The sequence below is a fragment of the Phalacrocorax aristotelis genome, chromosome 15 (assembly GCF_949628215.1).
Source record: "Phalacrocorax aristotelis chromosome 15, bGulAri2.1, whole genome shotgun sequence".
Taxonomy (NCBI): domain Eukaryota; kingdom Metazoa; phylum Chordata; class Aves; order Suliformes; family Phalacrocoracidae; genus Phalacrocorax; species Phalacrocorax aristotelis.
In genome coordinates, this window is record NC_134290.1 from 15532013 (window position 1) to 15545341 (window position 13329).

At 38.2% G+C, this 13329-nt stretch overlaps 1 protein-coding gene across 7 annotated transcripts in view; it reads left to right on the top strand.

Moving 5' to 3' along the window:
- ARVCF (ARVCF delta catenin family member) overlaps window positions 1-13329 on the top strand; it is a 284187-nt gene that overhangs the window by 13828 nt on the left and 257030 nt on the right. For 5 of the 7 annotated variants that reach the window (XM_075110135.1, XM_075110142.1, XM_075110133.1 and 2 more), the window contains one exon: window positions 6321-6389. The exons of the other annotated variants lie outside the window; for them this stretch is intronic. The gene's annotated coding sequence lies outside the window, so the exon portion shown is untranslated. Of the gene's footprint in view, window positions 1-6320; window positions 6390-13329 lie in introns of those variants that run through there. 7 annotated transcript variants of the gene reach the window in all.

A 13329-nucleotide genomic window follows, 5' to 3' on the forward strand; every position in this document is an offset into this window, starting at 1 on the left:
GGAAGCAGCTGGTCTCACAAAGGAAAGAGTGTTTTTAAAAAATGTATTTGTTTGGGTTTTTTAAGCAGTAAACCAACATGTTTTGGTATTGTAAAAGCTTCAGAAACAGTAATACAAGCATATCTGTTAAAGCACACAGCTATTTTTTTGGAAGTAGACAAACTTTGGAGAAGTGATCTATAGGAAGAGTCCTGATCTTCGGAGAGTTTCTGGCTTTGGTTAAATTCAAAAGATAAGTGATGTAGAGATCTCGGAAGCTTTACTGTCTGCATACTCTCATTTCTCAATTGAGAAAACGAGAATTTCACATAGTGTCTGATTTAAATGAGCTTTCTACTGTCTGTAGATCTATCAAGTACATCTGCATGTACCCATGAGACTGCTATACAGAGACTATAATTATCTTGTTTACCATTTTGAGATTGATGTGAATGGAATCAATACCAGTTACTTTGCTTTTCATTACTGAAGGCATCTGAAATGTTGACCAACCGTATTTTACTTGTGTCAAACCGATCGCAAAGCCCTTATATACACACCGTTTGACCTTCTAGGACATTCTTCACAGAACTGGCAGGCTTAGCATGTCACTTTTTTCTCACTTGAAGAAATTAAATCTTATTAGGAGGATCCTACTAATACAATGTAGATACAGATTACAGGTGCATGCAGTGTGTGGAGAGTCCAGAATGAAAATAGCTGTAATGAAGGAGGAGGGGGGTGGAAGACCCTGAAATAGGCTGGCTTATTTTAGAGTACAAGATTGATAATTTAGTGACTTTAGTAGCTGTACAGATATAAAATATTTACAGCAAGTTGGAGAATTCTAATGGGGAAAAGAAATCTCTCAAGGCATTTTCTGCCAGAGAATATAAAATGAGAAAGGAATTATGCACAAATATAACAGTTACACAGTTTTAGTGATTAACTACCTGATATTCACTTCTCTCTTCTTCACACAGGTGTCGTTGGACTGAATACACCTGAATTATTTCTGTGTTTTAAGAGGAGAATCACGAACACAATTGACTTCTCCTTGAGAAACCTTTGACATTTCACTGCCTGTTAGCATTGTCTTTCTTACAGCAAATGTCACTTGAGACTTTTGTAATACAGAACCAAAAAAATATGCTGTGCATTCTTGTCATTTCACATGAGATCAAGTGACTGATTTCTGATAGGAATCTCAATAGTATTGAGTTTATACCAGTTTCTCCCAGTTCCACCTCAGATTAACTGCTTGTGTGTATTTTTGGAGGCAAGGAAGGTTAACAGCAGATTCTTGTGAGAAACTAATTATTTAAAGTATATTTGACGCTATGAAATTGAGAGAAACTTACCGGGGGTGTACAATAACAGGACAAAACCCAACTGGTTTAAAGGAGGTGTAATATCCTGGAGTAAAAAATGTACGCCTCTTTCGTATGTCCTTGTGTGACTAGGGAATTTAGAGCAGTCGTTGGAAGATGAAGGAATCTAGCTCTCTGCATTATTGGACCCAGAGGCCATACTGTGTCATTACTAATGCATGCAGGCATGTTCAATAAATTTCATGGTTATACATCTCATTGTCATTTTCAGAGCTCATTGATTTAAGCAGCTCCCACTGATCAGGAATACTACAGCAGGCAGCACAGCCTAATATGCTAGTAGGTACAAAGTGAAGAAGTCTTATTTTGATCAAAAACTGAGAAAAAATATACTGTAAGGGTGAACTGAACAGTGGAGCAAATTGCCCATAGAGGTTAGGCAGATTACATTCCTGGAGACTTTCAAAACCTGACTGGAAAAGATCCTGAGCAACTTGCCCATAATTGGCCCCGCTTTGAGCAGCGGAGTTATACTAGATGGTCTCCAGCAATCCTTTCCAACCTCAACCGTTCTGTCATTCTGTGAAAATAAAATGGTTAATAATTGAATATCCTTCAAATTTTTCTGCCTTCTACATGCAGAAGTAAAGTTGTAAGGATCCTGATGATGCAAAGGGCAGGGGGTTCAGAAAGGAGTTTCAGGGATGCAAAATAATCTCCTTTTAGGTTTCTCACTAGGGAGCATAACCCATACTGATGGGTCTCCCAGCACGGGCAAGGGGTGCCAAGGAAAAGCTGGATGGACAGAGCTGGATGTGGCTGCGGTCTAAGGGCACTGTTAGCAGCTGCATTTATGAAACTCCAGTTTGTTCGGTTTTTAACCAACTTAAGTGTTCATTTAAATGGATACAACTAAGGTCAAACTTCTGCCTTTTAGTGAAATGAAGAATTCATAAAAGTTTATTTAAATTTAAAGGCTTCCACTGTCACTTCATACAGCTGGCTTCAAAGCATATGGAATATAATTTTCTAATGAGTTTTGGCTTTGCCAGTAGATACAGATTTCTTCCATTATCTTGCTTGTTTCTATTTTTCTATTTTGTACTTTGAGTAATATTTGCAATTACTTTTCTACAATGCCAGGTTAGTAACAGCAGCAGGAAGCCATAGTTAGCTCAGCCAGAACATTATGGCCTCTGGAGTTCTTGTTGCTGCGTTCAGAGTAGAAATAACTACCTGCTTATCTCTGTGGTATTCTGATTCCCTTCTTCCTCTCATCCCCTTGTCTTGTTCAGTATTGCTTTATTGGTTAGACTTAAGACAGATGGTAGGAATAGGAAATCCAAGTTGATTGTAACAGATATTGTCTGACATTGGTGTGTCTGTAACTAGGAAGATGAAAACAATGGGCAGTAAATATTTAGGACAAGCTGAAAGAAGTTGCTAAAATAATTCATAATTGTCTTGCCTGTTAAGCTAGATAAACAAAGCAAAAATGATTTCCTTTTGTTTATGGATATTTTTGAAGAGCCTCTGAATTTCTGCAATGGCATATTGAGCTGTATTCCTGCTCAGTGGTCACAGCTTTTTTGTTGACATATTTAATGTTACCCGTAACTTTGGTCAGTGTTGTCCTCCTGTTGAGAATGTGATACTGTGGCCCAGTCATGGGACCGGGGATCTGGGCTTGGTTTTCACCTCCACAACTGGTCTGCCTTAAAGTACATTGACAACATACTTGTAATAGCAAAATAAAGGTGCTTAGCCTTTGTTTAAAATCGTGTCTCTGTGGAACTAGGTTACCTAATAAGCATGTTTTACTCATCTCATGGGGACAAAGCCTGAGCTGTTCAATCTGTGACAGCAAAACAAAACAATTTTTGAACCAAATCATCATTTTCAGCATCAGTAGAAGGTCATGCCCTTGTCAGCCAGCGTTGGTTCAACATAAGGTTCTGGTCAGAATTGGCTGCATTATGCTTAGGGCTGCTCTTTAAGAGACCTTCACCCTTTACTATGTTTGGAACTGCTAATATGGTGGGTCTTTTGAATATTTATAAGAGACTTATTAAGATAGTCACTGCAGTTATTCAGAGTATGTACTCATTAGTTCTTAGCAACTGCTCTGGCAGAAAGAAGTTTGTTCAAGCTCATGATAGACCACTAGATTAAGTGCTCTTTTTCCATCATTTCTTCTGTCCTTAGTGGTGTATGTTAAGCCATGATGCTTGCTTGGCAAGTTCAAAATACAACTCCACTTGCACTGTTTGTGTAGTGTCGATGTTGGCTTGGCTCCTGAGAAATTCAGACCTACTGAGACCCGGAGTTTGGCAGACCAAACTTTTTAAACAAAGTTGTAAGTGAAGACTGGAAATCTTGTTCTCTTGCTTTGCTGCTTGACTTACCTAGTGTTTGGCTCAGCTGTACTGTACGAGGATATCCAAAATCACATTACATCCACACCCTCTGCAATTTTAAGAGTATGTTATCGCAAAAAGTTAGAGATCTGTTTTAACAGCAGGTGGTTGTTCTCGCCAAGGATTGCACTAATGTGATCTTTGTACAGTGCATTTATATGCTTGAATTTCTCTTCCCATGAGCATCTTCAGATGCTGAATAGTGATTAGTTTTTAATCAAGTGAAAATTACCAGAATGTGCAACATGCCTCTTGAGCTATGCTGCCTAACAAAGAGAGAGAGTTATAACATACAGAAATGTATGTTATAGATAATTCTGATTTTTTTCCTGAAATCTTCCTAGGTGCTACAGGCACGTATAGGTAGCAGAGTACCCAGATTTGTAGCTCAAGTGACATGATTTATATTGGAAACATGAATTAAAGCTGCTCAATGTGACATTCAGCTTTTGTTTTTCGTCATCAGTGAGATTCTTAATGGTGATTTATTTATTTTAAATAGGCCATGATTTTCCACTTTTTTAAGAGTGGAAGCTTTTAAAATGGCTCATGCAGAATTGCTGTACTTGTTTAAAAAAACAATTTTAGAAGGGTCAGTTTAGGGTTTGTTGCAATGTTTTAGAACTTAATCAAGCTACTAGTGGCATTTTAAAATCTGGATTATTACCCCTCTGATGTCTGTTAAATATTATTTCTGATTGATTTCACTGTTTTCATTTCTTTTTGGTTAGGGGAAATTGTGTGTTCATTTTATTTTTTGGAAAAAAAAATTAATAGGGCAAGCAACGGCAGGATTTTGCTTCTGACCTCTGGATTGAATTGCTCAGCAGGCGAAGTCTGAATTACCAACAAAACCAAAACTTTTGAGGAAAATTCTTGCCTGAGGTTGGATTTGTACTGATTCAACATATTTCTTATGATTCTACCATCTCCCTGAGTGCTGCTTCTGGAACAGCGTGACCCTTTTAATGAAATTTTATTTTGTGACAAACTGAATTTCCGCGTACGTGCTCTACTTGCTGGTATGTGTCATGTTTGTGATGAGGTTTCTCCTTTGTTCTGCAGTACTTAAAAGCATTTATTTATCAGAGTTGAAGATAAATAAAGCATCCTGTTTACTAATTAGGTAAACTTTCCTCAAGCATCATTCTAGAGTCAGTGGAATTACTGTATTAAGACATAGTGTTGCCTTATATCTTGTAAATTATGAAATGAAACATAAAATTTACTGTAGAAAATTATATGGTTTTTGTAAGGCAGCCAAATGCTGACTGGCTTACAAGAATTGGGAGAGGAGGGGAACCAAAGTCTTCCTTCATAAAAGCAGTCTGCAGATAGCTTTGTTGGTATTTTTTAGATCTCTCTTAAAAAAGAAAAGAATCTTTTTCTGATATCAAGAGCTATTTTCTTCCTGTTGAGTGCACATACGTCTGTTGTGGGTCTGAGTCTTAGTCATTTTTTGCTGTGTTGGTAGGTTCAGGTTGGGCCTTGTGTGCGAGCACTCTTCAGGACTGTAAAAACAAACAAAAAAATCAAACCAAAAAACCCAAAACAAGCCCCAAAACAAACCCCAGTTATTTGTGATACCGATCACTTACATCCCTGCCATTAGGGGATGCCCTATGTGTCAGTGTGGCTGCCCTACAAATCCAGTCCAGCCAGCGGTGCTTTGGCATGGCAGTGGTACAGCTACACTTGGCTGTGTATGTATTCCTCTGCGTCTTGCCCAATGTGTAGTGATAATCAAGAATTCTATGGTACTACCATTCAAGTATCTTGCTTCCTTTTTTACCTTTAGAAATTCTGTAGAAGAATCGGGGATCTAAAGTCTTTATATTTTAAGGTCAGAGTAAAATTTATCCTCTTCTAACTCCAGTGCTGCTAGCGCTCCCAGTGCTCTGCGTTAGCTGAAGGTGCGACTCCCAACTTGCAGTGTATGTATGGAATCAGATGTGTTTCTAGCTTGGCAACAAAGGCAGGTAAAACAGTTGGAAAATTATGATTTTTGGAGTTAAAATAAACACAAATAGCGCTTGATAGAGACTTGGCAAAGTGTAGCCCAAGCCAGTGTTTGTGTTCCCTGGGAGTTAACGCTTTGTGTTATTGCTAACTTCACTTGAAAAATTCTCCAGTTTCCTTGTAACTTCAAGTATGTGTGTTTTCCATGGAAAGTATTCTTGTATGTTGGAAGTGTAGGTCATTGAAATCCAGCATATGATATAGAAAGAATAGATTTAAGTAAAAAGATAATAAGGAGAAACACCTTGACTGTTTTGCATCTTGTTACTGTACACTTAAATGATTTTTGGATGTTGTGATCCAGAGATTTCAGGAGAAGCTTGTCTGCGTACCAGAGCATTCAAACCAGATTGGAAATTTCTACCATGGAGTTTGGTTTCAGGAATTAGGAACTCTAGAGGCTGATGAAAGCCTTGACTTAGCTGTTTTGAACTAGGGATGGCAGCACGGTGTTGGCAAGTGTTTGGGTGTGAAGCTGAATATAGTGTTGTGCCTGTCCTCAACCCAACGAGTCCTTGAGTCACATCAGTTACAGTTTCTGTTTAGAGTTTAATCTGTCTCTTATGTTTTTCAGGGATATCCATAACTTTGGTTTGTGCTTTATGACCAAGGAAAGGGGCCTAACAACTCGCCTGAAAGGGTGGTAAGACTTGTCAAAATTTCCTTACATATATTTTTAGTTCTCTTATTAACTACACATGTTCGTGTCTATGAAACCTAGAAGGCAAAGTTGTTACTAATTTAATCCTTCTTGCTATTTGGTGTTCCAGACAGTGTCACAATTGCCATTCTTTAGCCAACAATGAAATGATAAAAGACTAAATTCATTTTACAGTAATAGTTTTTAGTGGCCCTTTTCTCAAACAGTAGGACTATTGAACTGAGTATGGCTAAAATACGCAAGAGTTCGAATTAGTCTGATTGGAATAGCAAACCACCATATAAAACCAAATATCTGTGTAATCAAAATGTGGAATAATTAACTGTGTGTAATGTAACTAATAATAAAGCTTCCAAAAGTTTAAATTTACCTTTTCAAAATGATGTGTTCTGCTGCTGTCCTGCTTTTAGATGAGAGGTGAACTGGCCTCCCACCTTCTAACTGCCTGCTCTCAGCCACTCTGTTTTGTGGTCAGTGGTATCATCAGACACCGTCTGAGGTTGTTGTCTGAGCTCTCTGTGCAGGAGACTGCGGCACATGAATGTAACACAGGTGTAAATTCAGTGGCTATCTACGTGTGTGATGGGATGCATGGCTTTCTGCGGCATTCGGCCCCTCTACTAACTCACCGGTTTCAAGTGAAGGGCCCTTGGCAGAGCAGTATGGTCGGCGTAGTCAAAGACCAAGCAATTTATTGATCTGTATGACTTCCGATGACCTGGGAAGTCGTTCCTGAGATAACTAGCCAGGCAGAAGTTCCCTCACACAACGAAAAGCCATCTACGTTGGGATAAAGGAACATAATTTAAAGAAGTTGGTCTTTTAAATTACTAAAACCAGAAGACAGCTGTACTTGCTAAATGAATAAAATTGATAGAATAATTCAAACTTCTAAAAGCCTTAGTTTTCTAATTTAATTTCTTTTAATAGTCTCTTTCTAACTTTGTTTCAGAGAAAGTAGAATTTTGGGTGAAAGATGGGAATACAGTTTACATAGTACAAGCAAAACTGAAAGTTACCGCTTCTTAATATCCTAAACAATATAGAAGAGAGGAGATCTCTTAGGAGAGTTTTCACTGTAACAGTTATCCTGAGGTGAAATTTCTAGTATTTAGAGCAAGGGAAAATAATTGTAGGGGTGAAAGGCAATAAAATTACAGAAACTAGAAGGAGTTATCTCTTACCACACTTTTTGAAAATTAGGAAAAAGTTAGGAGGCAATCAAATGAGGTGCTGTTTGTGGATATATGAGCGGCCTATTATTCCACAGCATATTTGTGAAGTGAAGTAACACACAACTTTGAAATGTTCCTGCTCCTTCTACGCTGAAGAAACAGCAGTAATTGTGCTATCATTACCAAAGATATTTTTTACAAAGCTCATGAGTAAAACTGATTTGCTTGCTTCAGAAGTGAGGTATGCTCTGTACTCATTTTAAAGAGTATGTCACCCTTAATCAGGAGTGCCATACATTTTCAGAGTGGTGGTGCTTTCAATTTATTGCTTGTCAGCCCTGAAGAATGCTGGTGAGTTCCTTTACAAGTACAACTCATTGGCTGAGACTGCTCAGTTATAAAACCTCATTTTAGGTTTATTTTGATTGGTTATTGGTTTGTGGCTTTTAATGATAAAATAGAATTGCATTTTTTTGCAATAGACATCTTGGTGGAAAATCTGAAAAGCTGGAGCCGTTTGGAAGAGCTCTTACTCCCACTGAGGTCAGCAGTAGAATTGCTGTGGCTTTCAGTGGGAGTAACGTTGCACCGCCTGAATGTGAAGACTTCTCCTCTCCTTTCAGAAAACGCTTATAAATATTCTGCTATAGCTAGGGTTACGTGAAATGGGCTATTGTACTACTTGATTATGAAGAAAGGTATTTCCGAAGAAGGAGAAAGAAGTTTTAACCATTTCTGTTATGTCAGCATAGATTTTTTTTCTAATACCTACAGCTCTGAAAATCATTGCACCATAGAAATTATTTATCTAAATTATTTTGCTTACATCATCCAGTGTGTTTTATCACACTGTATGCAGGAGTAGATCTGAACAGAGTGCTTTCTCAAGAGGCAAGAAGGAGAATTACAGGATGAATACTTATTGGAGTAATAGTAGACATGGCTTAAAATCTACAGTCACGGATATTACAGGTCACCTAAGCAAGGAATCCAGATTAGAGAGAAAGCATGCAATTTTGTGAATAGCTGTTAAGTTTTCAAAACTGTTTATTAGTTCTCAATTCTTAATAAAAGCTTAATAGAGTATCATTAGTGGCATTTTCATGGATGTCATTTAAGAAAAAATGAACAACTTTTTTTTCCTAAGATGACCATTTCGAAAAAGTGAGATCCTGTATTTGCCAAGCAATAACTTTCATCAAGAATTTATTTTCACCCTCTAGGAAGATGCTATTACAAGTGAATTTGGCATAAAAGCTTCTAGCTGGTGGTTGCCCAGAAATGATTTATGAAACATTAAAAATAACTGCCTTTTCAGAAACGAATGCTAAATAGATATTTCCAGAACTGATTTAAATGGTCAGTTTTGATTGTAATGTGTGAAGTGGAGCTGACTTAATTTGGAGCATATTCCAGGCCAGGTTTCAGACCTGAGCCATCCAGAATGTGTGGTTTTTATCTGTTATAAAAATTCTTTTCCTTGTAGTTAATATTTTTCCCCAATTCATTGCTCACAGATTAGTGTCTGCTTATTTTGGGTTTCTACCATCTTTTCTGGAACAATCAAGAATGATGAATTAATGTTGTTTAATTGATGGATTGCTATAGATTAATCAAACTCCTACTTAATGCACTTGATATTTCTTGCAAGTAAGCTATTTTTTAAAAAATTGTCTGTAGTTAGGCTTATTGTAAAATTGTCTCGGGCATGCCAGATTCTTTGTCACACCCGGAAAGCGCCAGATATGACCCAAATACTCAAATGACCCAAAGATAATCGCATTTTGGTTTATAAACATTTGTAGCATAAACAAGTCTGAGCTAAGTAATTGTAGAAAGGAATTTCCCCTTCATGTAGTGTATATTATATGTATATAGACATTAATTAGTGATTTTTCATACATCGCTCTTAGAAATTAATTTCCATCTGGTTTATCTGACACCAAGTTTGTCTTGAATTTGAACTTTAGAATTGTCTCTGCGTGACATTAGTTTATGGTAGCCTGACAACTTACTCCGTGTTGTATGTCTGAGAATTTACCTCTGCGTGATTATCCTTAGTTAATGATGATACAAGCCTTCCAGAATTGCTGATGGTCCTAATTTTGTCTTCGTTGTTATCCACACAATTCTAATGCCTTTGGTGGTGTTGAATGGATTAAAAAAGGAATGTTGGATTCTTATGTACAATATGCATGGATTTAATTTCTTTGTATTTCTGATGGCCTCATTCGGAATCACTTTATAATTCCTAGTTAAAACAGGTTACTTGTTTGAAAGTGTGGGGAATTTGCCTTGGTGCTGCTTATGACCTGGCATGGTTCATTGATGATCCTGTGGTCCAGGCAGCTGAGGAGTCGAGCTCCTTCTGTTAGCCTGGATGAGGCCTGCGTTGCAAGCCTCTGTGATGTCTGAAGTTGCTGCCCTACACACCTAGGTCTCCTCCTAACAATGGTGACAGCAGCAAGAGCAAGCCTGGTGCTCTGCAGTAATGCGCAACAAGCAGCAGGCTGTGCCTGTTTTGTTTCCTCCATCTCACCATGCGGGTACTGACTCACTAACAGAACATAGGTTGTATTACTGCACATAATATTTGGTGGTTTGATCAGGTAATTCACTTTGGAGAGCATCAGAACCACTGGAATACTGATTTAATAGGGTGTAGTTAATCGTTTTCATGACGTGGCACATACGACCTGCTTATTAGCAAAATGTCTTGCAGATGTGCTTATCTGTCTGAAGCAGAATTTCATTGAATTGCCTGGATAAGGTTGGCCTTAAGTGGATCTTCACGTAGCTGAAGTCTGCACAATACTTCATTATGTGCCTTCTTGCTTTCTACTTTATGGCTCAGAGGAAACTTGCTTCTTCTAAAATGCATTAGTATTCAAAATTGGTACGCTTTTCTGTTAAAAAACAAAACAACAACCAAACAAAAAAACCAGCACAAACCAACCCAAAATACTGATAATCCATAGACAGTACGTGCATGTGGAAACAGGCTGATGTACGCCTATCAGAGTCGTACATCCTTGCACACGTTAGTATTGAAAACAAACATGTAACTGTTGATCCTCAAGACAAACTGTAGGAATAACCAGAATGGAAACTCTCACAGTGTAACTCCTCTGTGGTATCTTTGCTGTCGTGTTCCCTGGAGCTGTACTGAATTGCCCCATGTGGATTCAATTGGGAGATTAAAAGTTTAGGATTTAACATGTACTTCCATAGCAAGAGTCACGGTTGGCCTTCTTAGTATTCATTCAGTGTTCTTGGAGACATCTCTGGCGATACTGGAGTAATATTGGCATGGTCTATTAAAACTACAGTGAATAAAACTTTAAGACCCAATCTCTTGATTTACATTTCTTACAGCAACATCTAAAAGAATTGGCAAGGCATAAATGTTAGACAAATTTTCTCCTTTTATTTAGATCCGTTAAAGCCCCTTCCAAGCAGATAAAGGAAACGTAGATGATGAAAAGAATTAAACAAGAAATGTAAAGCATTATCTTGGAATACCTTACAATACCTGCTCCTTAGCATGCTCCCCTCAGAAACATATCCTCTTCAATTAACTTTAAATTGGAGAACTGATCCAGATGCGATTGAAATGCAGCCATTTCAGCTACTGCACCCTGCCATGGTGACTGTTTTTGATTGTTTCTTTCTTCAGGTGTTAAAAAGTGTACTTTATAAAAGAGGACAGGCAATTTTATTTGGCTTTAGCTACTTTCTTGATTTCTTGTAATTCCAGTATTATGCTGCCATTGTAAACTTCAAATTATGCTTTAGAAAAAGCTTTATGGTAAGCACTGATTAAACATTGCTTTCTGTTTTTCCTTAAAGCTATATCTGGTTTATAAATCAGTGCTGTTGTCTTCGACAGGGATGTTCGTGGAGCAAGTCTGACTTGCCAACTTTGCAGCAGAGACTTCTCAAAAATTGCCAATAAGAATTTTGCTAGACTATTTTTTCCTTGTACAACTTAAAGGGTCTTCCCATTAAAAACCTGATAACTTCATTAAATTTTGAAATAGGCTCTTGCAATACCTACGTAGCAATGTCAAGAGCATTAAACTCTAATAAAACAGTCACCATTGCCATATAGATTTAAAGCTGAATTTTCTCCCCATCTGGAGGGTTACACTTGAACAACTGCAGAGGTGCATTGTCCCAGGAGAGTCCTGGCAGGGACTGTTTCCCTGAAACAGCGCCTTCAGAAACAGAAGGGAAGCATGCCCTGGTGTGTCTCGGAAGCTCAAAGCATCACTTGTTCCTCCTCTCCTTCCTGACTAGAATTCCAGTAATTGTTGCAGCTTTAGCATCGCCCACATCAGTAGAAAGGGTGACTTTTGTTTCTTGCAACTGCTACCTACCATTGCAAAAGTGGACCTCGGGCATTTTTGATTGGGGATATGAGGGCAGATTTACCTCATTAAAATGTTCATTAGCATATTCTTCCATTGGCACTATCTTCAGCATGTTCCTTCCTCTAAATAAACTGAACCCTATTGTACAGTAATCCTCTTGCTTTCCTGAAGTGTTGCTTCTCCTGAAGAGAGCTGTAGAGAATGAGAACTGATAGTTACCTCAGTGAGCTGCGTGACAGGAGGTTGAATTCAGAATGCTGTAATGGATCGTAGCACTTCTCATTTTGAGAATTTCTTCTCTTGGCACTAAGCATTTGTGAAAATATCTGCTGGTATTTTCTCAGGTTTTACTATATACATGTATGGGATGTTATTTTGGCACAAAGAAGTAACACTTTATTTGGTGACAAAGATAACATTTTCAGCGTTCTTGGAGGAAGTTTGGATTTGGTTTGGTAGTTGCATGTCACTCTCTGGGTATTTATAGACACAGGGGGCCGCACAAAGGCTAGATGCTTTCCAGCATGTGTTAATGCAATAGTATATCCTTCAAGAAGTTGTTTTTTTTTAATGGAGCTGAGTTTGGAAATATGTTCGAAAACAGCCTTGTCGCACATGTCATCAAGGTCAGAAGGCAAAGAAAGCAGAGACTTCAACATTTTGACTAAGGTTTTGTGAAAGGAGTGTAGAATGTTAGTGTTTGCTAACTGGTAAACTAGTCTCTTCATGCCTCTTGAACAGTCCTGCAGTGGAGATGACTCAGTTTCTCCTGTTCCATAAATGTTTAGCTCACACTGCTGTTCGGGACTTGAATGTTGAACTCACAGGGAATACACTTGATAAACGCACTGATGATGAATCTGAAGTGTTAAAAGTGGAATCAGATGAAAGCCTGGAGTGCGCAGTGTGGAAGAATCCCCAGGTGAGGTTGGGGGTGTGGTGTCTGTGCTTGGAAATACTCATTGATGTAAGGGAGAACAGAGATTAATTCATACTCTCTGTTTATAGGCAGTGGTGGCTTTTTTGACGTAGCTGTAGTGCTTTGGAAAGGGCCCCTTCCAGCTGTAGTATTGACTTTATCGTGCTTTGCTACAATCGGGTCCGAAGAAACGAGAACAGTTGGTTTTATGTTACAGCGGTTCGGTGGTATGTGGTGAATACCAGCTCATTCCTTTGAGTCCTGTCTTACAACACCTTTTACCTTCAAAGAAACATCAACTGAGAAATACTTATTTTGCTGAGTGTTGGACCTGATTAACACCATCATAACACGTTTCTGTGTTTAGTAATTTAAGTTTGTTACTCACAGTTTTGGGAAACTGCCATGTGTCTTGGTAGCCTCAGTTGTTCATAAAAAAACCCCAAACCATCAGT